The following is a 23,788-nucleotide window of genomic DNA, read 5'->3' on the forward strand; positions in this document are numbered from 1 at the left end:
CAACTCCCAAGATGACCCCCTGGTCCATCCTGTATCTAGTCTCACTTGCCACGTCAAGCAACCACAAAGATACTCCTGGCTCATGACCACGTGACCAGGTGATACACAGCAGGTAGAGAATAGAAGAGACCAAGAGAAGAAAGAGAAGAAGAGGGGAGGGTGGGAGAGGCAGAGAGAAGCCGTGGTTTATTACCCTTTGGCGGTCTTTCATGCCCTCAGTGGGTTTCACTATTACCTCAAGTCAGAGGAGTAAGCACATTGCAGGAAACTATGATCTGTGGAAAGGTAATTCTGTACTGTATCTATTTCTTTTTTTGTAATGCATCTCCCATCAATCGTGCTGGTCTCAGTGGTAACTCTGAGCCTTTACCAACGATCCAACTGTCGGTCTAGAGATACCTAGTTTTATTATTTTTTACTTACCCTTTTGTTGGAGGTCTATAACGATATGATATAAATAGGTAACATTCACAATGATCTTTAAAGAAAGCAACCTCATCCGTTTCATCAGTGATATGTTCTAAAATGTGTATAGTTAAGGAATACTTTTATTTAATTCAAATACCTTATACTCCAAGACAGCCCTTTTCTGCATAGATATTTGGTGACTGACCTTTGTACTGCTTGTTTGAAATTATCAATGGGAGCTGTGACAGTAATCCTTGGGCCCCTACTTTGTAAAGCCCTGTGCTACAAGGCACCGATCAGTCACTCAGTTTCTTCATAATGTCTTCTGGGTACAAGGTCCTGTACCAGATGCTTTCTTTCTCATATCTCACCTTTTCTAACTAGATGGCATAAAGGAGAAGAATTGAAGATCAATATCAAAACCAAGAAAATGTGAAAATATATGCAGTCTAGCATTGTAGAAAGAGCAGTGGATTGGTAATCAAAGACCCCTATTGGGGTTCCAACAGGTCATCATGTAGGTGTACAACCTCGAAGATATTCTTAACTTTTCTACATTTTCTAAAAATTGGATTCCAACATATTTGCTTGTAGTTTTCAGCTACTTAGAAAGTCTTTGATGTGCTTATTAAAGTACAGATTTCTGGGACCTAAACCCAGATATTCTGTCCACTCGCTCTTTGATAGGACCCATAAATATGGGGTTCTGTCTCATGTTTTGTGGAAGCAACTCTTTGTTCACACATTATCTACAGGGTTATCTGGAAGCACATCAAAGACCATGTAGGAGTTTCTCATATTATAGCAAAGAACTTATTCCTGGTTCTATTCTGATCTTTTTTCTTGTTGATTTATACACTTCAGAGACCTTGGTTTTGAAATCTCTGAATGATTTTATTGAGCATATTCATGTTTATAATTTCCTTCCTTGTTCTCTTTATCATATACTTTACTACTAAGGAAATGTAACACTTCTGTTCCCCTGGTGCAAAATGACCCTTCTATTTTTATATTTAAAATAAAAATTGGGGGTTTTCCTGGTGGTACAGTGGCTAAGAATCCTCCTGCCAATGCAGAGGACACGGGTTCAAGCCCTGGGCCAGGAAGATCCCACATGCCGCGGAGCAACTAAGCCTGTGCACCACAACTACTGAGCCTGCGCTCTAGAGCCCGTGAGCCGCAACTACTGAAGCCTGGGCACCTACAGCCCATGCTCTGCAACAAGAGAAGCCACTGCAATGAGAAGACCATGTAACACAATGAAGAGTAGCCCCCGCTCGCCGCAACTAGAGAAAAGCTCGCGCGCAGCAACGAAGACCCAACACAGCCAAAAATAAATAAATAAATAAATAGCATTTTTTAAAAATGAAAATGCAACCTATAAAAAAATAAAATAAAGATTTGTTTACATCTCTGCAACTACCCTTACTTTGCCTTCAGAGGCATTCTTTTAATTGCTTAAACTAAAAGAATTGGGATGTATAAGGGGTGATGTGGGAGAGGAATTAGAGGAAGTTTTCAATGTACAGATTTATGCCAAAATATTAGAGAAGGTATAGAATATTTAATGGAGAAACACACTCGTAAAAATGGGCATCTATTTTTCACATTACAGCTTGGTGATATGTATTAGATGCTTATCCTATTCTTTTTTCTTTTTTAACATCTTTATTGGAGTATAATTGCTTTACAATGGTGTGTTAGTTTCTGCTTTATAGCAAAGTGAATCTGCTATACATATACATTTATCCCCATATCTCCTCCCTCTTGCATCCTATTCTTTTAAGTGATAAAAAGAAGTAAGATCAATTAAGGGAAGAGATCTGTGACATGATTTTGTTAGCAAACCTTTCACTTGCCTTTTGACATATAATTTTAACACATTCCAGTGACCTCAATATCATTTATGATTTGTTGAAGATGTAAACATCAAAAAGAAATATAAGGTTCCCTAGAGAGTATTCTATTTGCGTTATAACGCATCTTAATGTTCTGTATTATACAACTATTAATAAGACACAGATATTTTTCTTATATTGAAACATGAACTACGCATAGAACCAACACAAATATATTGGCAGAAAAGTAACCTGAGCTTTAACATACTGCAAATTGAAAACATACTTCAAATCTGAAAGACATCTAAAACTTACTAGGATTTTATAGGGCTTTTGCCATTTAGTTGAACTCAATGAAATGCACCATAAGATTCAGATATCCTGTGATTTATAACATGGATTTAAATGATCAGAATGATTTATCACCCCCTACCCAAACTCTGGAAACATTTCAAATAGATATAATTTAAAAAGCGGTTTTTATCTTCTAATCTCAGTGTGACAGAGAGTGTTCATAATGTTTTGATGACGAGGTGGAGAAAAATTTTTACTTCAAAAAATGAATTTAGGAAATAGTGTAATTAAGCAAAACATATGGGGTGATATAATATTACTGGCAGTCATCCTAGGCATCAATTTTGAAGTTAACTGAAAGTGAAGAAAGTGAAGGAGTTCTGCTGTAACAAAAAAAAAGAAAACTTTTTAAGAACTTAGACACATGAAATTTACAGCTCTGAGTAACAGACCTCGCTGCACATCCATCATCATCTCTCCGTGGATACTAAACAAAAATTAAAATTAAAATCTCATTTGTCCCTTTTTTTGTCCAAGGATAACTGTTGACAAGTTGGAAGATCAGGAATTAGTGGGTGGGTAAAAGATATGTTTCAGAAACGGAAACTTCATTTCTCAGGACAGAGAGCTGGAAGCAAGTCCTGAACCTATTTTGAAGGAAGCACCATTTTGTCTCCTTGGACCAGTGTCCAAATGACGTCTGCAAGCAGTAGGCTGAGACTGAGAAGCATGTAAGTAGGATGGTGAAAGGCGTAGCAGCCTGAAATGTCAGACAAGCCAGAAAGAATGTTTAAGAATTAAAACTAAAAATAAAATTGAAATACTAGTGTGGGCAAGGCTGTAGGAAAATAAGCATTTCTACATAGTTCTGGTGGGAAAATGGTTTAATTTTTCTGGAAGACAATTTTGCAATTTCTCAAAAGATAACTTATGACACTGTAATGTTCCCTTTGGAAAATATAATGATGCAGTAATTAAGATGTATGTATATTTTAATTGTAAGGATGATTATAAAAAATGTTTATAATATGGAAAAGAGCGAAACAGCCTGTTTCCAAAAAGATGGTATTTTGGAATAATTTTACTTTTATGACATTATAGATTGTGAAGTGATTATAATGATGTTGTCGAAGCTTATTTTTTATTTAGAAAGAAATTTATTATATCTTGGTTAGTAGAGATAGAAAAAGGGCTTAGCAATAGGAAGAGTATGGTATAATTGTGAATAAGAGAAAAAAAATACCATGCATGATAAAGTATTCAGAAGAATATAAGCCAATCTGTGAATAGCTATGTTTATTACATTTAGAGTACACATCAGAAACTGAAAAATATTTATTTGTTTAGTATCTATTTCACCAATTAGAATATAAGCTCCATGAGTTCAGAGACTGTGCTTGCCTGGGTCACCAATGTACTCCAGTGCCTGATATGGTACAAACTCAGACTTCAATAAAACTTTATTGTTGTTGTTTTATGCAAAATTTAAATAAGTGTTCACTAGACCTATGTTGATCAGTAAATAAACCTAACAGTGTTATATCTAATGATGGAAACTTGTAACTAGAATTTTGGCTATTTCCGTTTTCTTATTTCTGATTGCTACTATCCTCTGACTTGTTTCCTATAATGATATATTACATGCCATGGAGAGAAAAGCATCACAGTCAAGCCAAGAAACAACTACGGATGGTTAAACCAAGCATAAATATACAGGTCAAGACTGAGATGAAGGGAGATGAGAAGCACCTGAGGACCTGGTTCTAGATACCACACCATTTTTCTTTTTTAACAGTTGGGAAACCAATATTATTCTTTTTTTTTCATCTTTATTGGAGTATAATTGCTTTACATGTTGTGTTACTTTCTGCTGTACAACACAGTGAATCACATACATATATCCCCATATCCCCTCCCTCTTGAGCCTCCCTCCCACCCCTCTAGGTGGTCACAGAGCACCGAGCTGATCTCCCTGTGCTATGCAGCAGCTTCCCACTAGCTAGCTATTTTACATTTGGTAGTAGAGATATCACACTATTAAAATCAAAGTTACCACACAAGTAGCATTATAAAAATATGAGGGATTTTTTAAAGGGTCCACTAATCAGTCATCTCAACAAATCAGCAACAAAGTCATCATCACCATTGTTGTCAATGGCTGTGAATATTTCATTGATGGGTAAAATATCAATTTCTAAACCAATTCCCTGCACACGTCAAAGCTGCTTCTGAACATCGACTCTTACAGGTAACCTTCCAATTAATATAGTGGTGGAAAACACTCTTTTCCTTATGGAAATAATATCCTAATGGACATGCTAAGGAATATGATTTCCGCATTGGAACCAAACACTAAGATCAGAGTGTAATTAGAGAACAAGAGCCAGGATGGGAGGGGGATTAACAGAAACAACCAACAGATTACGTTAGAAGTTACAACGGCGATATCATGTGCTAATGGCTTTCTCTGTCAATCAATTTTTCACTAGTAGTGAAAGTGAAATGGAACCATCCCAAACCTCCATATCAGAGGAAGAGCAGCTAGAGGAATTGGAGCAGTTTAGTCTATAAGACTATAAGAAAACACCCAGAAGGGGCATTTCCTCACTTCAAATACACAGCACGCCAACACATGGAAGACATTTTAGACTTTCAAAAAAATATGTCTGGAAAGGACAAAATTAAGACCAATGGTTGAAATCCCAAGAATACTGCCTAAAGTTCATTCCAACGTATAATTTCTAAAGTTGGAGATGTTCTACAGGTGAATTATATCCAATTTTCCTGCGTTTTATAGAGAACTGGGAAATACTGATATATCTTCCTCAACAGGTTGATAAGAAGCACCTCAAGTGAAAAAGTATGATTTCCTGATGGTCTTGTGATTTCCTCAGCCATAACAGAGTACCTGGCACGCTGTAAACCCACACCAACTATCCCAGGCATAAGCAGAATTTTCCCCATTACCAGGAACCTCCTTTCCCAGCTTCCCTGGCTAACTCCTAGGTCTTGGTTTGGAAAGTACCTCCTTCTAAAATCTTCAGTGATTTCAAAATCTGGATTAGAACCCCCACTAGCATCCTCTACTTCCTGTGTCCTACACTAGAGTGACTCAGGTTTCCTCATTTTCTTTCTCCCTTACCAAACTATAAATTCCAGGAGTATAATTATCATGTCTATCTTTTTGATTGAATAAATTTGGTATGCAACATTGTGTAAGTGCTACAGGGTAAGTTGCAACACTATCTAGTGACAAGACTTCCAAGACTTAAAAGTTCCATTATCTTTGAATGTTTCACCAAATTCTCTAAATAGTTGTTTTTGTACACCTTCATGGTCCCATAATAAGTTTTAAATTGTATTTAAAGTGTGTGTGTATGTGTGTGCACTCACACACACAGTTACATAGAGCAGTTATAGGATTCATTATAGTCTAGAGGACTATGGTTTCCTCATTTTCTTTCTCCCTTACCAAACTATAATTTCCAGGAGGATAAGTATCATGTCTATCTTTGCTTTTATTGAATAAATTTGGTATGTAACATTGTGTAAGTTTAAGCTGTCCAGCATATTACTTTGATACATTTATTTATTGTGATGTAATGTGATCGCCATTGTAGCGGTATTTATCCTACTGCATAGTGATATTGTACGATATCACTGTCTATATTCACTGTACTGTGCATTAGATCTATATGGCTTATTTGCTACTGATTACAAGTTTGGAACTGTAAACACCATCAATCTTATTCCTCTTCCACATCTCCTGGTAAGCACCATTTTACTCTTTTTTTATAGGTTTAACTTTTTTAGATTCCACATATAAGTGATATCATACAGTGCTTGTCTTTCTCTGACTTATCTCGCATAGCATAATGTGCTATGGGAGGATTAATTTTTAAAATTTTATATCTCCATCGCTTCGTATAGAGTGCCTGCACATAGCAGGTGCTCAATAAATATTTGTTAAATGAAAGACTAATTGTTAGCAGTTTGCAAGGCATGAATCAATAAGCTCTCAGAAATCTGAGTCTGTTTTCTCTTTCAAACTCATGCTCTGGCACAGAAAGCAATCTACATGGTGAGAAGGATTAGATTTAATTATTTTTTTAAAAAATTGTTTTCCCTAATACATTTCTTATACCTTGGCATCAGTATGCAGTCTCTCTCTCTCTCTCTCTCAAACACACACACAGAATAAGCTCTTATCATACCACAAACACCTGCGTTTTCTTGAAGAACACAGTACAAACAGGGCGTTCACCTGAAATGTTGTATTGATGGAGGGGTCTGTCATCCTGTGTCCGCTTTGCATTCACTAATACTTATGCAGGATGTGGTCCACAGAACCATGTGGCTTATTTTGGCTATCACTTACCCTTTGAGTACCTTTGGTAATTGGCTGGGTTGACAGAAGCCGCCAACATCTCATATTAGATGTTCCAATGGGTACATCATGTGTTGATTACTTTCTCTGTCAATTCATTCTTGTTGCCCAGTAATGAAATCGATGTGAAACTATTACAGATCGGTAGTTCATCAAATCTAAAGCAAGATGGACAGACTATTTCTTCTGAGTGGGGAATATTCCACGTGGATGTTCTTTACCCCCTGTAGACCCAGGCACATGCACATTTTCTGGCAGGAAGGGGAAACATAATGAAATGAAAAGGTGTAAAATAGTCTCCAGTATATGAACACTGCGTGTATAAATTCATAATCTGATAATTCATAGGGAACTACAGCCAAAGCTGTTGTGTGTTTCTTGTTGTATCTGGTATCTACATCACTCTGCCTATAATATACATGAAATATTACATTTGTTCTGAAATAAGTAGCTATACTTCTTGCGGCTATCAGACAATCAGGAGAGGGACTGAAGAAAACATGGAAAAATGGGTAGGAAGGTTGAAAGTGAAGGAAAGTCAGTTAACTAAACAGTGGATGCTAGAGTTTCAGACAACCATCTGAGAAGAGAACATTGAATAGAAATAGGGTTCAGTGGTCTCCTCCCACAGCCAGTACTGAGAGAGTCTTAATATTCAGGATCCCAATGGCAAACTGGATTTCACTATGTGTTTACACTGTGCCCTTTTTTGTCTCTACTTGTCAATGTAATAAAAGTTGGTATCACATAATGCCCTGATTGTTTGAAAAATACTTATTCTAGATGTTTCAATAACAAGTTCATATTTTTGAAGGGTATTGGCATTTTTTGTTTTTAAAATGATCTGTTTGACCCTTCTAACTACCCTGTAAAGTTGGCCAGGCAGATATATTTTATTCCCATTTTAGCAGAGAAAACTGAGACTTATGACTGCAGAGTTTACTGATGACAAAATGGAATTAGAATACATATCTCCTGACCCAGTTCAATATTCTAGCTGTTAATCTTCCAGAAGATATAACATCTAGAAATATGATAAGAATTCACTTAGACAATTGTCAAATTAGGAACAAAAAATCTTCACTTTATCAAAATAGATAACAAAATTTGTTCATTTTAATCTCTCTTCCCCCAAACAATAATCAATCCAAGACCATCCCAGATGGGTCAGAGAGCCGATGTAAATACAAGGGGCAAAGGAAAGAAGTAACACTTTTGGAAAATCTCTTATGGACTGAGTTCAATACCAGGCATGTGAAAGGCAGTAAGTAACTTGTCTTAGTGGCTGGTAGAAGGTAGATCTGTAATAATAAGGTCAATCGCATCACATCACATTACCTCCAGTCTACTTACAATGGCCTTAGCGGAAAGTATTTTTGCAACTTCTTGCCTATTATAGATAATTAATCTATTATTCATTTGGAAACAATGTGACCCTAGTCCAGGCTGATTTTTGTGATGAAGTTGAGCTTAGGTGTGAGTTACAATGTGGATGATCTTCTCACCATATGACTTGACCCAATATGCTTACGTTTTCTGGGTGTTATTTTCATCCTATAAAATGAGTGATTTGAATAAAATTATTTACATTGTTTATTCTAGCTCTAAAATCACATCATATGGTTTTATATAGTTCCTTGACATGTGATATACAGTACAAGCTAAGTGGTTATGGTGGCATGTGTTTCCACAACAGCTGATATCACAATTAGGCAGGAATTAAAATGCCAACTTTAGACAAACCAAGTTTGTAACCAAACAGGACCCTATGAGGCCTTCCCAGAAGAGACTCCCACCCATGTTGTCTGCCTGCCTTTTGTCTCTAGAAGAACTTTAGTCAAAGAATAAATTTAATCAGAGAAGTGAGAAAATGCAGAAAGGAAAACAGTCAAACAATACAAAATAATAATAATTTAACCATTAAACAAAGTCAAGGACCTTTAGGTCTTCCTCAAGGACTATAGATAATATTCTGAGCCATGTCCTTTGAGATGTTTTGCGGATACTGAAACCCCACCAGGTGGAAGAAGTTAACTGCCTGCTGCCCACAAGCTCATAGACCCCAGCCCAGATGGAAACAGAAGGTTGGTGATGCTGACTCCTGATTACCTCACCACCGACCAATCAGAAGAAGGTCCACGAGCTGACCACGCCCTGCTCCTTCAACACTATGAGACTCCTCACTACCCGCTCCAGGGCTGGACACACTGTTTTGAGGGCATTCGTCCTCTGCAGCCCCTTTAGCCTGGCAAAGCAATAAAGCTAGTCTTTCCTACTTCACCCAAAACTATTTCTGCATTTCTGTTCGGCATCGGTGAATGGAGGCCGAGTTTTAGCAACAAGTTGGCTAGTCACAGATTTACAGTTAATGTTACTAAACAGGTCACAAATATAACCTAGGAAACAATATAGGTTCCACAAGCTGTGATGAACATTAAAGAACACATTTCAAACTCATCATTTATCTATATTTTTAAATAAAAGTTATATAGAATAAGATCATTCATTTGCTGACTAATGCTGATACACTGGTTTCTATAAGCAAATAAACATTAACATAAGGCCAATGTGGCAAATGACAATTGGACAGCCAGTGTCAAATTGTGGAATCACAGGTCAATAGAACAAAGACTTTAGTTACTCCAATTTTTTTCCCCTCTATTTGAAAGAATCCAGATGACAGTCCAAGTTTCAAGACGGCCTTCTGCTTATACTATCAGAAACAAAATACTAATCAGTGTCATAAATCTTAGACATTGGAGTAAATCAAGCTCAGTCTCTAGGGATGCAGAAAATGAAGTCCAAAGAGGTGAAGTGATGTTCAAAATTATACAGATTTGGTTCCCAGAAAGAACCTCCACTCTCCCGATTTCCAAAATTCAAGGCCAGTGAAATTTTTTTCACTACACCCTGTGCATTGTTTTCTATATCAGGTTTACGGATTCTTGCTACAACAGCCCTCAAGGTTTTCATGGCTCCTTTCCAGAGTGACTGGGTATAACCATGTGCCTTGCATTGTTCAATGAGACCAAAGCATACAGGATACAAGCAGAGCCTTTAAAAGTGTTCATGCATAGGGGCACTTCCATTCTTTGTGCTCTGAGAATCTGCTGGCACCACGTGAGTACGCCCAGGAAGTCTAATCTGCTGACTGATGGAAAACTTGAATCCCAGATGTCCTGCTCATACCACTTCACCTCCAGAATCCTAGTTGACCCACAGGTGGCCTAAGATGCATGAGTCCAGCTGAGATTAGCAGAATATGGCTTAATTGAGCCCTGCCCAATTGACCCACACAATCAAAGCTAAAAAAAAAAGAGTTGTTATTTTAAGCTACTAGATTTTGTGGTGAACTCTGAAATAGAGCAAACCCACGGATTTAATCACGGAATGGCACCATCCCATCAGTTACCAAGCCAGACGTTTTGACTTCTCACTCTCCCTCACGATTACCCTCCACATGAAATGATGCATCCAGCCCTGCAACTCTGCCTCATAAATGACTCACTCTGACTCATAAATGAACTGCTGCTTTGCTCGTAACTCCTCTGCCTCTGTCCTAGCCCAAGACGCCATTATCCCTTGCCTGAATTTGTTTCGTCACCCAGCCTGTCAGATAGTAGTCCTGTCTCCATTCCTGTTGGCCTCCAATTCATCTTTCACTCTACGGTCAAGTTCTACAGTCCATATCTGACAATAATATTCCCTTGTTCAAAATTTTCCGTGGCCTTCCGTTATTCTTAAAATACAATCCAGACTTCAAATCATGGTGAGGCCAATAGTCTCCTGTCCTTTTTAGTATAGAATTTTTCTTTCAAAATTTAAGTGGGCAGGCATTGTGCCCTCCATTCTGCCCTGAACTGGAGGTACCATTTCCCCAGGTGCTCATGTTACCAATTTCTCAACAATGGAATGTGGACAATTGTCAGTTTCTTAAAAGGAAGTTGTATATTGTCTATTTCCTCACTTCCTCCTGCAGGGTGGAAACTAGATGTGGTGCAAGGGAGCTAATGGACCATATGACCATGTAGACGGCACCCTAGGGAATGAAGGAGCCCCAAGAAAGAAGGAACTTAAGTCTCTAGATGATCAGGTTGAGTAGAGCTGACTACCCACAACAGATCACCCACCTTTCTTCGTATGGATGCATGAGAGAAAAATAAGCTTCCGTTTTGTTTGGGATACTGTATATGAGGTCTCTTTTTAGAGTTTCTTAGCTTATAGCCTAGTGAATATACATTATTTCCATGGATTGCCACATATGGCTTCTGTCACTGTGTGGGTCTCACTTTTCTCCAATCTCCTCTTCATCCTCTGAAGCTATAATCATCATCAGCTATTTACTTCCTAGAACACCCACCAAACATTTTACCTGAGTCTTTCCTCTTAGTCAATGCTTTTTCCACCTCTATCCTTCCTCTTTATCTGACTAAATGCTACCCAATCTTAGGCTTATAGTCAATATTTTTCCTGTAAACCTTCCCTATTGTCCCCCAAGTCTGGACAATTTTTTCCTTTCATGTGTAACTATCATATTCTGACTCATTCTATTAAGGCACAGGGCACATTATTTTGCATCAGTTCTCTTGTCTCTGACTAAATACTAAATTTTGTAAATGCAAAAACAATGTCTCTTTCATTCACCATCATGTGTCCAAATGATAATGTGATGCTTGCTATGTATTGGGCATTATACATATTAATTGAATAAATTAACGAAAAAGTATGAAAAAAAGACTGAAAAGAAGTGTATTTGAAAATAAATAGTAGTTATTTCTAGGTAGTAGGGATATAAGGGATTTTAAAAGTTTTTTGTTTATTTCAGTATTTTCCAAAGTCTCTAGAGGGTGCATATGTTACTTTCATAATCACAAACCACAATATAACAAAATATCTTTTCTAAAGTATATATTGGAAACAAAAGCTGACTTCTAATTTTGATTGACACACAGCCATGAATATAAACATTAACTGGATAAAATATACTTCTGCCTACTAGTTAGGACAAATATTGTATGCCCAGGCTAACAACAAGGAAATCTGAAATACTGTAATTGACCACTTTTGAAGTTCTATCCCCGGAGAGATGAAGAAAATCAATAGGGGCTGCTTCTCGCTTTCTCTAAGACGAATTTGTGTGTAATAGGAGATACACTGCAGATGATGGATGTGGGCTACATATATTCCCTTGGAGCTTGTTTGCAAAGGCTTACTTGTCCTGTCTTCCACCTAAGTTTTCATAAACGCTTTAAGGATTAGAGCTGTTTGGCAACTGAAATTTTACTCTCTGGAGAGACTGTGAGAGAATCTTATGGTCTAGTCTCAGGACATTTGCATAGGATTGCATTTTATAATTGAAAATGTAAAAACTACCCCATTTATTCTAGCCCTTAGAACAAATTAGTAAGTGTCCAGCTCATGTGGATTTGAGAAAGCAGAGCATCTATTGCAAGTATTTTCTCCTCACACATGGGACCAAACATCAGACATGTTGATTTCTTTGTCAGCAGCTGGAAGATATTCTATTGTTTTCCTTTTTGCCCTTGAGATAGTTAGGATGATTTGATTGATTTGGGTTGGTGTACATTCACTTTTGGATTTCCCATTGCTAAGCTCATTCTTCGGGAAGGTCATGTTTCATTGCATTGAATCAAAGGAAATCTCCCCCCAAATCATCAGTTTAATGAGGACTGGTCATTCATTCTGATGAGTTTTCCTCATTTTCTCTCAGAATGAGGACAAATGTCACAGATACATTATATACAGAGAAAGGCTGGGCTAAGGTGAAGGCAGAAATTAATTTAATCTCCTGCTCTAGCTTCAACTACCTACATCATTCAAACCAACAACAGCAACACAAAATTAATAGATCGACATACTTTTGTATTTAAACTTGAAATATGGTCAGGCAATTTCAACCAATTCAACATGCAAATTCAATCAGTATAAATAATCCATTAGCAATTGAGACCAATTTATTAACCCAAGAAATATAAACTCTTTGTAACTGCATCACACATTCTATACTTATAGCTCAGCTGAAGAGCATGAAGGAATTGGCAAAGAGGATCAAAACATTGGGAGGGTATTTATTAAAAGTACACTTAAAATATTAATTATCAACTTATTTTCAGTCATTGGTTATATGTTCAAATAAATTGCAGATAATTCACTAATATTACTTTGAGAGATAAAGGAAGAATTATACCAATCTACTTTCCATAATCTTATTTCCTTCTGTTAAAACCTTACCATATTCTACTACCAAAATGGAAAGAAATGCAATCCATTAGATTTGAGATTCCTACTAAATCTTCGATGAATTGATGATTTTCAATATACTAAATTGATTATTTCTATGATAGGAGTCAGAACCTGAACGCTGAGATCTTTTGTCGAATTTTTCCCACAGCATTTCAACTAAAATTGAGTTAATGTATAACAACAAAACGAAACAAAACAAAGCGTGTTTGGAGTTTGTAAGGGAGTTATTAAACATTGAATTAAGTCATACACTTAGTATTTAATTTTTGTCTACAAAATCCTTTTCTAGAAACTTCCCTCTGTTTAAACACTTCTAATATCAGGAACTTTACTATTTTTAGAAACAGTTTATTCTATTCTTGGCCTATTTTATCTTTGTATCAAGTTGTAAAGTTATTTACCTGTCATGTCACTTGAAACTCAACAGCTTGGTGGGGGAGGGGGGACTCTATAATTAAGCTGTAAACACTACAATTTTTAAATAAGGATATAGACTAAGTCATTTCAGTAAGGGCCGAAGTTAATAAGTGCAGAGTAAGGTCTAGAACAGGGGTTGGCAAACTATGGCCCATGAGCAGCCTGTTTCTATAGGCCAACGAATAGCTTTTGTATTTTAAAATTGTTTGAAGGAAGGAAAAAGTAATATTTCATAGTACATGAAAATGTATGGCATTTACAATTTAATATCCATAAATAAAGCTTTATTGGGATACAGCCACATTCATTTGGTGACATACTGCCTATTGCTACTAGCGTACCATGTAGAGTTGAATAATTGTGACAGACACAAGTGTAAAATAGTTTTAACATCTAGCTCTTTACAGAAAAAGAAAATTTGATCCAGTCTAGAAAAACATTGTTCAATAGAAACGTAATGTAAAGCGTAAATGTATTTTAAATTTTTTAGTAGCCACATTAAAAACTATAAACAGAAATGGGTAAAATTAAATTTAATAATATATTTTATTTAAGTCAAAATACCCCAAACATGATATCGACTTGTAATCAATATAAAAATTATAAGTGCAATATTTTGCATTTTGTTCACATAAGACTTTAAAATTTAGTGTGTATTTCACATGCACAGCTCCTATCTATTCAGACTATCCATTTTAAGAACTCGTGACCACCTAGAGCTGGCAGCCGCCATATTGAGCACTGTAGGTACAGATGATATGTCTGCTCGTGTTCAGTAGCATCTCTGGCTACGAAATAATATGTTAACATTTTATTGAGGTCATGTTTCCTGCCCTATTCTCCTGATTCTCCCCTTTCCTGCTGGAGGCCTGGGTCAAGGGTGGTTTGCTGGGGTTGGGGGAGTCTCGGTTAACAGGGTGTAGAAATGAGGCACTTATTGGTGCGCTTGTAGTTCACGTCTCTGGTGGCAAAATCCTGAAAGTACACTTGTTTATTTCTACCCAAGTTAAAATTCTATATTCCGAACTGAATGTAATAATCTGGATGTTGCCTCTCGATTACAGAACAGGAAGAAATGCCATTTCTTTTGCTTGAGCGATGATTTTGCTGTTACTGTAGTCTGTCCAATTAGTTTTCTTGGCAGCTACATCTCACCATTGATTCTTATTATACCCACAGGAAAATATCACCTCTATATCTTTTTTTAAAGTGTTGCAATTAAAGCCACATAAGCCCGACTTACCCTTAAGTAGGGCTTCTTTCCGTTCTCACTTCTAGGTTGTGATTCAGAACTATGCTCACATGGAACACTGGTGGTTGACAAGCAGGACTGTGTTCTCCAGCTACAAAAACAAACAAACAAAAAACAATGTCAGGGCTTCTCGGGTGGCGCCTGCCGATGCAGGGGACGCGGGTTCGTGCCCCGGTCCGGGAAGATCCCACGTGCCGCGGAGCAGCTGGGCCCGTGAGCCGTGGCCGCTGAGCCGGCGCGTCCGGAGCCTGTGCTCCGCCACGGGAGAGGCCACAGCAGTGAGAGGCCCGCGTACCGCAAAAACAAAACAAAACGATGTCAGTATTCCCATTCTGAATGGGAAGAAAAGAGAAATTGATTGATCACATTAACTTCAGTTCATCTTATTTTATTAATAGTATACATTTTTCTGAATTTTATTTTTGTTAAACATCTTGATCATTAAAAGATAATGAAATGAGTGGCAAAAGCTGTTGCTGGAAGAACTCAGAAAATCGCGCACGATTACTTAATTCAAGCACTTTTATGTTTTGCAGACTTCTGTTCACAGAGCTGTGATTTTATAGCGTTTTTAATTTGCACAGTAATGTTTTAATGTAGTAAAATTATTCCCAGATTTTAAGATGGAATTAAACACATCAAAAGTGTACATCATTAAAAAATCCCATTTGGTCGTTTCAGATGATAACAGTATAGTTCCATGTGTCTCAGCATCTGAGCATGGCGAAGACCCACTGTTTGAGACTATATTTCATTCTTCTTTGTCAGTGTTACCTTAGTCTCTCTTTCCTTACTGTTTTCACATCAAACCCAGAGTGCTGAATGGATAGTGTGAAGTATGAATTCTGACTATAAAAGTGTACAAATCAGTTCCTATTTCTCTCCCTTTCAAATAAATTAAAGCAAATGTTAACAGTTATAGGTCTAAGAAAGACTAGTTTAAGAGTTATAATTATGGTTCTAACACAACAGTTACATGTTACTTCTCAACAGATATTAGGTATGCTCATCTTTTTCCAGCGAGGCATAGACAGTGAGGAAATTCAGTGAATATAAGAACTGACAGTAATAATACAACAATGGTAGCTAAAATCTTTATGGGGTCTTACTAGATGATAATGCCGTGCAAAGATTTCCCATATGATATCTCACGGAATACTCACAACATCTCTATGAGATTACTCTCAATATTGTTCCCATTTTACAGGTGAGAAAACAGATTTATCAAGGTTGAATAACTTTTTCAAGGTTAAAAATATATAAGAACACTGATTTTCTCAAATAAAATACTGGGGTTTTTTGGTTATTCATTGAGGAACCAAAGATGAAAATACGTATTTTTGATATGATGGTCTGTTCCCTTTTAAAGTATATTTTTGTGAAAATTCTAGCTTTCATTTTAAACCTCTAACAAAATCAACTTCCAAATATACTGTTTATTTTCCAAAATAAGTCAAGATTTGATTTTGAAAAGAAATATATCTGCAAAACCAGAATACAAATGACAATGGCACATAATAAACTGTATTGTCTTATAAACAGTGCCTTTCCCCTAAGGAATAGAAATAATGAAAGGATACCACACTCAGACTTGAGTAATTTATAAATAATAAATAAATTGTATCATGATCAAAGAATTATCATCTCCCCTATTGAACTTGCTTCTTTCCTGGTTTTCCATTTTTTTGGGAATAAGACTGCCCTCCTCCCAGAAATGTGGGTTCAAACTCTCACAGTCTTTCACTTCTCTCCTCCCCATGTGGAATAATTTACCAACTCTTTTAATTCTGAATGAACAACAAATATATCCCTTCTTTTTCCTTTTCACCTCCAATCACCATAATCATTTTGGCTTTCCATTTCATGTTGCAGTTGCCTCCAAATTTAGATCCTTGATCGGGCCTCTTCCTTGTGATTCACCTTGGACATTTCTGCAAAATTCCTTTTTCTCAAGCGAAGTTCTGCATAGTAGTTAAGAGCATTAATTCTGGAGTCAAGTTACCAGGGTTCAAATTCTGGCTCCACCACTGACTCGCTCAGATTCTGGGTCAGTCCCTGAAACACTAGGCCTCATTTTCCCTAACATGAGAATAATAGTATTGCCTATGTCATCAGGTTATTATGAAGACTATATAAAATAAAATTGACACAGCCCTTAAAATAGTGCCGAGAACAAAAATTATTAACTATTATTATTATATTCGGGGGAATATAATAGACACACTCAGTGGTTTTAAGTTTCTAAGTGTGGCATTCAAGATCCTTGATATCTGGTTCCAATCCATTCTTGCAATCGCATTTTCTCATGATGCCAACTCAATTCAATTCAACATCTGTTTAGCCAGAAGCCATCTATACAATGGAGAGGATTAAAAAGTCAGACACAGTACTTATCAGTGAGGCAAGATTTGGACTGAGCCTCTTCATAAATGAGTATTTCACCAGACCGGACCACTAACAGAAAGGAGGAGAGAACACACAAAGCATTCACACCCACACTACACTCAGCCATACAGGACCATGTTATATATTTGCCTGTGATCTCCCCTCCTCAAGTCTTCTTCTATGCTCTCTGCTTAGAATTCCCATTTTCCCTTCATCATCAACACTTACAAATCTTTTACATCTCCTAAGACTCAATTCAAACGTTTTGTACTCAAGGAAGCCTTGATTTCACTATCTGGAAATCCTTTGCATTTTTCCTTCCCATGGCATCTTAGCCAGACCTTTCTGTGGGGCTTCATACCCTCTATCTTCATAGATATTTATGCATAAAATATAAGCTCCTTGAAATTAGGAGCTATGTAAAATTTATTTTTTACCTCTTCTAACACTCGAACAATCTCTAATAAATATCTGGAAGATATTTGTGTAATTAAATGAATGTTGTTATAAAGCCAGAAGAACTCAGGATGGAAAAGTGATTTGCTCAAGTCACTGACCCTGATTATAAGTTCCCTCAGGACAGAAAGATGTTAGCCTTGTTCTTCACCATATTCCTGATATAATATGCCACAAACACTTCTAAATAAATATCAGACCATACCAGTGGCAGAAGTATTCACCAAAATCCAGTCTTCACAACTCCAAGGTCATTATTCACTCCTTTAAATTATGAATTTTTGCGTTATTTGAAATCTAAGAATTATACACCCTTCTCACCATTCTGTGTTATTGTGTCTATTATCTGACTATTATAGCTAAATGTATTCATTGAGTTGACTTTATATAGATGATTATGGACTAACATTTATATATAGTATGTGTCTATTCTTTTATGGCTAAAAACATACTGAAAGTGTATTTGTGTTTAAACATATCCTGTTCCATTTAAAGTTTATGGAAATTCTAGACTTGCATGATAGATTATTTTGGAAGGCAGCTATGCTCACCACTATACCACCAACGCACACTATAGATTCTTTTGAACTCATGCTGTAAAAGAAAGGAGGCTTAGGCACTGGGGACCAGAAGATTGTCATGTAAATGAGTAACATCTGCAAAGAAGGTCAGAATGTGAAATTACAGATTTTGCTGAACATTATTTGGCTAAAAAACAAAACCAAATCTCAGCAGATTTGTTTAATTGAATAGTGTTTTCAAATCCACTTTCATTAGCTAGAGTGCTGCAGGACCCAGCAGTTCAGGAAAGGAATCCATTTCGAGTAGCTTATAGAGATAATGATAAGCCGTCTTAACATCTGGGTTTATTAAAAATGACTGAAATGCATTATAGGTCAGTGGTAACTGTAATGGTTTACCAACCAGTGGGGTGAAGTTAAAAATGCATTAACATTTATATAAAAGAAAGCAAATATCAGTGAGTCTCTATTGCTTTTGACATAGTTAAATGAACTGTTATTTCACTTTTGTAGCTAATAAAATAAGACCTGTAAATAGAATAAATATTCCCTTTTGGAACTTGAACAATGTGAACAATCTAGTATTAATGAAATAGACAGCTTCTTTCTTTCTGCACGTGAGTGGCGTATTCATTAAAACACACACTTACATACATGCAGCAAGAAGAAGGAATCTTTCCTTAGAATAGATAGCAACCTCATTGATTCTTTTTATGACTAAGGTTTGATCAAGAAGAGCATACAGAATTAGAAAGTAAAACTTAACCCCAAGGAGGAGAGGAATAAACAACTATGGAATGTATCTATGAAATCTAATTATATACAATCATATTAATCCCTGTCATTAATTTCAAGTCATTCCTTGATTTTGTTCCTGAAGATTTCAGACTCCTGGTCTTTCCATCCATGTCCATCTCTCTAATCTATTCATATACTCAAAAATATTTACTGAGGAGAGGTGAATAAGATGTGTAAGATCACTGCCCTCATGCAGTTTGCGGCTTAATCATGGAGGAATACGTTAAATAAATAATTTCATGAATATATCATTACAAATGTTATCAGGAACTTAATTTAAAAAGCACAGGATGCTCTAAGCAAGACCAGCTTCACAGGCATAGGGTCTGAGGAGTCTCATGAGAGCACGTGCTCAGAAAAGCTGCAGACTTGGTTTAATGCTCTCCCATTGCTGTCTGAAAATTCTGGATAATTTTAAGTTTGAAATTGTGTGTTATAATCAAGTCCAGTGGTATAAGGGAACATGCACACGAGCAGAGGAGATAGTACAATGTGAGTGTCCGCCATTTTTTCCTGCCCTCATTCAAACGTAGCACAGAATTCTGGTGGGCCTAGGATATGTGGCAGTTCAGTGATACTTAAAATTTTGAGTGTCAGTATCTTACAGCTAAGACTGAGTAAGCAGGCATATTGACAACACCCAGAGGCAACCCTTTCTGTTCTAACCAGAACCTACTTGAACGCAGAAGGAGGCTAATGACATCGAAAGACATATGAACGACCAAGAAAGTCCATCATATCTTTTCTTATTCATGCTACTTTCCTGGATCAGCCAACGACTTATGCTGGCTATGATGACATTGAAGGGAAGGGGACGAAAGGACAACCCATAGTTCCTTTTTGTCTCTGCCCTCCTTTATCCATCCGTAAGCTGGAAGTAGAGGACTTTGATAGAATATGTGCGTATCAAGATATGAAGTAGGGGGCTTCCCTGGTGGTGCAGTGGTTGGGAATCTGCCTGCCAATGCAGGGGACATGGGTTCGAGCCCTGGTCTGGGAAGATCCCACATGCCGCGGAGCAACTAAGCCCGTGAGCCACAACTACTGAGCCTGTGCGTCTGTAGCCTGTGCTCCGCAACAAGACAGGCCATGATAGTGAGAGGCCCGCGCACCGCGATGAAGAGTGGGCCCCACTCGCCGCAACTGGAGAAAGCCCTCGCACAGTAATGAAGACCCAACACAGCCAAAAATCAATAAATAAATTTATTTAAAAAAAGATATGAAATAAAAACTTCTAAATTAGTCTTGTGCAACATTCCCTGTGTTCTGGTAAGAAGGAAATACACATGCATGTATGAGCGACAAAACAGGAATTGTGTAATTCTTATTTTTGCACGTGTATTAAACTCATATTTGCACTAAAACTGGCTTTGCACACTATCATGATAGATGTTAAAATATAATCATTTAAAAATTTATACTATAATTTAATAACGTATTAAGTGAATGCTAACAGTTACAAATTTTAACTTTTCTTTATGGAGAACAACATTAAATAACAAGTAAAAAACACCATGACAAGTCAAGAGAGAAGGAAGAAGGGAAAACCTTTATAATCTAATACTTTTCACAATGCTTTGTTTTGCTTTTTGAACAAAGGTTTCCACATTTTCATTTGGGGCTGGGCTCTGCAAGTCATGTCAACCGACCTGCTGTAAGAGTGTGTAGCAAAGATCTGACTGAGCCTGGGACGTTAGGGGAGGACTTCTTGCCGAGTGACAATTAAACTGAGAGTAAAGAGGAACAGGAGTGAGGCAGATACAAAAGGCAGTAGGAGGGCTGAGAGGGAAGTTGGGAGGGTTGGATGTTCCAGGAAGAGGGTCAGATCCAAAGACACTAAAGGAAGAAGGAGGTAGGAGTGTTTGTGGAACAGAAATAAAATTAGTATGGTTGGAACTTAAGCAGGCAAGGGATTGCTCTGGGCAAAGCTTCCACCATACTGCAGCTCTTGAAAGAAGAAAAGCAACAGGGCTCAAACCAGGGCAACTGGAATACCCAGGCTTGACTAGGACACAATCCACCCTAAGTTATGACTATGTGCCTGGCACTTTGCCGACTGACTTGCCAACATTACTTTTTTGGTCCTCCCAACGACAAAGCAAAGTGGGATTTACTGGCTTCGTTATTCAGACAAGGAAATATGAGGCTCAGATAGATTGAGAAATTTGTCACAGGTCATATAGCTGGTGAGTGACCCTCACAGATGAAACATTCTTTCTGAATATAAACTAGAATGTAAGTCCCAGAAGGGAAGAGACCTTGCCTGTCTTTGTGTTTCTATATTCTTAGCATATAGACCAATGCCTGGCACAAAATAAGCTCTCAATATTTGTTAAATGAATGAATGAATGAATGACTTGGGTGAGTCTTATTTGGCAAATTCACTGTCTTCTTGACTTCAAAAGGATTTTAGAGTATTTGGATGGAATTTTTGTCTATTTTGAGAATCAGTAATGTTTCTTTTCAAATGAACTATAAAATGAAAAGGGAAAGCAGCAGCTTTAGTTGAAAGAGAAAAGACAGGAAAGTAGGGTATAGACTTTGCCTTTATTAACTGTATGACCTTGGTCAAGTCACCTCCCTTCAGTTCTTGGTTTTTTTTCAGTAGAATAGAACAGGTCATGTGTGAGGTTCTTTCCGGTTCTTACACATTATGATTTGATCCTGTGAATTGTCTGGCAATAATAGAACTCAATGCATAGTTTCTTTACAACAGAGAGAAAAAACACAAACTATGATCATACAATTCTGAGGCACCGAATTCCTCAAACAATCTCACTGCATTCATTCATTCATTCATTCATTCTTTTATCACGCCTTTCTGAGAGGTGTACCATGTGCCCACAAGAAGCCTTCTGCTGAAATGATGAGATGAACAAATGATCTCCATTTCTGGAAGCAGGAAGATCTTGAGTCAGCAAAGCCCGGGTTAGATCTTATCTGCTACTCAAAGATGGTAAAAGCCAAATCTCTTTGCATTTTGAATCATGATTCAGGTATCAAGCGGAGCCAATGCTGCTCTCATGCCGAAAAATAAGGCCAGCGCCCTTCAGGATACATTCCAACATGTGACTCATTTGACTACTTTCCTCACTTTGACTTTCCCTTGGTGAAACGGCAAAGGCAGAGAGCCGTAAAACCTCCCACACAAAACGAGATGGGTGCCTTCCGCTCAACAAAGCCAGTCCCATTGACACAGGGGCACGCGTGCGATCAAGAGGAGCAGGGCAGGACGAATGATCGGCTCTGGCTCACGCCGGGTCCAAGAGGCAGAGCCCGTGGAGAAGAGACAGACACAATGTTTCCACATTGAGGTATGACTTTCTTGGTAGTGCGAGAGGCATTGCTTACGGGAAGTGAGCATCACAAAGGCATGTAGAACGAAGCACTGGGCCCAGATGTTCGGAGAACTTCTGTTGTTTCTCATATTTGGGGAGGATGAGAAGGGAAGGAGACAAGTTTTACTTACCTGCTTATGAAGAGGAGAAAACCTCAGAAGGAGTCAAACAAACAGTCAATATTAGCCAACACCTGGAGCAATCTAGCAAATATTATGGATAGATTTATTTTGAAATTGAAGGACTGAAAGAGTTCATTACAGTTAACAGGAATCACAGGTTTTCAAAGCAAGGAGATGGTAGAATGTGCCTCCCAGACCTCCAAGTTCAGGGAGCTTAACAGAAAGGACCCGGCTGCTGTGCTCTGAAACCAATTGCCACCTTTGTACCCCAGCTATGTTTTCACTCAAGCCGCTTCCAGCCAAGGGTTGAGAATAGTAGGTTTGTCTCTGTAAGACATGGGGCTCCTCTGACAGCTGACTCTGTCCTGAGGACTCCCTGACAGCCTTACTGAATCCTTCTTGTTCTTCACAGGGATCTATCTAGGATGTTTCCACCCAACCTCCGTTCCTTCTCTGCTTCACTTAGGATTAGAAGTGCATCCTAGTCTGATGGATCTCCAGCCTTCCTATCAACTCCATCTTCACTTTCTTTCAAAAACCTTAATTGTTAGAAAATCTGGTCTTTGTGACTGCTTCTTGGGAGACCTAGACTAACACAAAGATACATCTGGAGAAGATACATGCTGAGTGAAGCACTCAGTCTCAATCTGGTGAACGATTCACTGAGGAACACACCAGCTCAGCACTTACTGACTTGAAAGGAACATGAACAAGTTGGAATGTACTCAGTACTAATTATGTGTTGGGTGCTGTACTAACTGCTTCTCATGCCTTATTTCACGTAATTCTTTCAACAACCCCATGTAGTAGTTTCTTTATAGATGAAACTGTAGCTTGCCAGCTCATGAGTGTTGGAGCTAGAATTCCAAGCCAGGTCTTTATTCTACTTTAGTGGTTTAAAGTAATTTATTGCTTTGGGCTTCCCTGGTGGCGCAGTGGTTGAGAATCCGCCTGCCGATGCAGGGGACGCGGGTTCGTGCCCAGGTCCGGGAAGATCCCACGTGCCGCGGAGCAACTAAGCCCGTGAGCCATGGCTGCTGAGCCTGCGCGTCCGGAGCCTGTGCTCCGCAACGGGAGAGGCCACAGCAGTGAGAGGCCCGCGTACCGCAAAAAAAAAAAAAAAAAAAAAAAAAAAAAAAAAAAGTAATTTATTGCTTTAAAGTACTTTATCTGTTTTAAAGTCTATGCCTTTACCCTGTACTATAGCCATTACCAACAGTATCCTTGCTATCATTTTATAGGGTAAGAAAACATGACTAATACACCTATAGAAGAAAAATATTCAATTTACCACCACTAACACCACCA

General features: G+C 37.8%; 1 protein-coding gene across 22 annotated transcripts in view; it reads right to left on the reverse strand.

The window, feature by feature from the left end:
• Window positions 1–23,788, reverse strand: part of LRRC4C (leucine rich repeat containing 4C) — a 1,217,033-nt gene that overhangs the window by 258,402 nt on the left and 934,843 nt on the right. For 21 of the 22 annotated variants that reach the window (XR_010841223.1, XM_067037027.1, XM_067037022.1 and 18 more), the window contains one exon: window positions 14,852–14,951. The gene's annotated coding sequence lies outside the window, so the exon portion shown is untranslated. Of the gene's footprint in view, window positions 1–6,918; window positions 7,179–14,851; window positions 14,952–23,788 lie in introns of all 22 variants that reach the window. The other variant, XM_067037010.1, reaches the window with a different exon arrangement.

The sequence above is a fragment of the Kogia breviceps genome, chromosome 7 (assembly GCF_026419965.1).
Source record: "Kogia breviceps isolate mKogBre1 chromosome 7, mKogBre1 haplotype 1, whole genome shotgun sequence".
NCBI lineage: Eukaryota > Metazoa > Chordata > Mammalia > Artiodactyla > Physeteridae > Kogia > Kogia breviceps.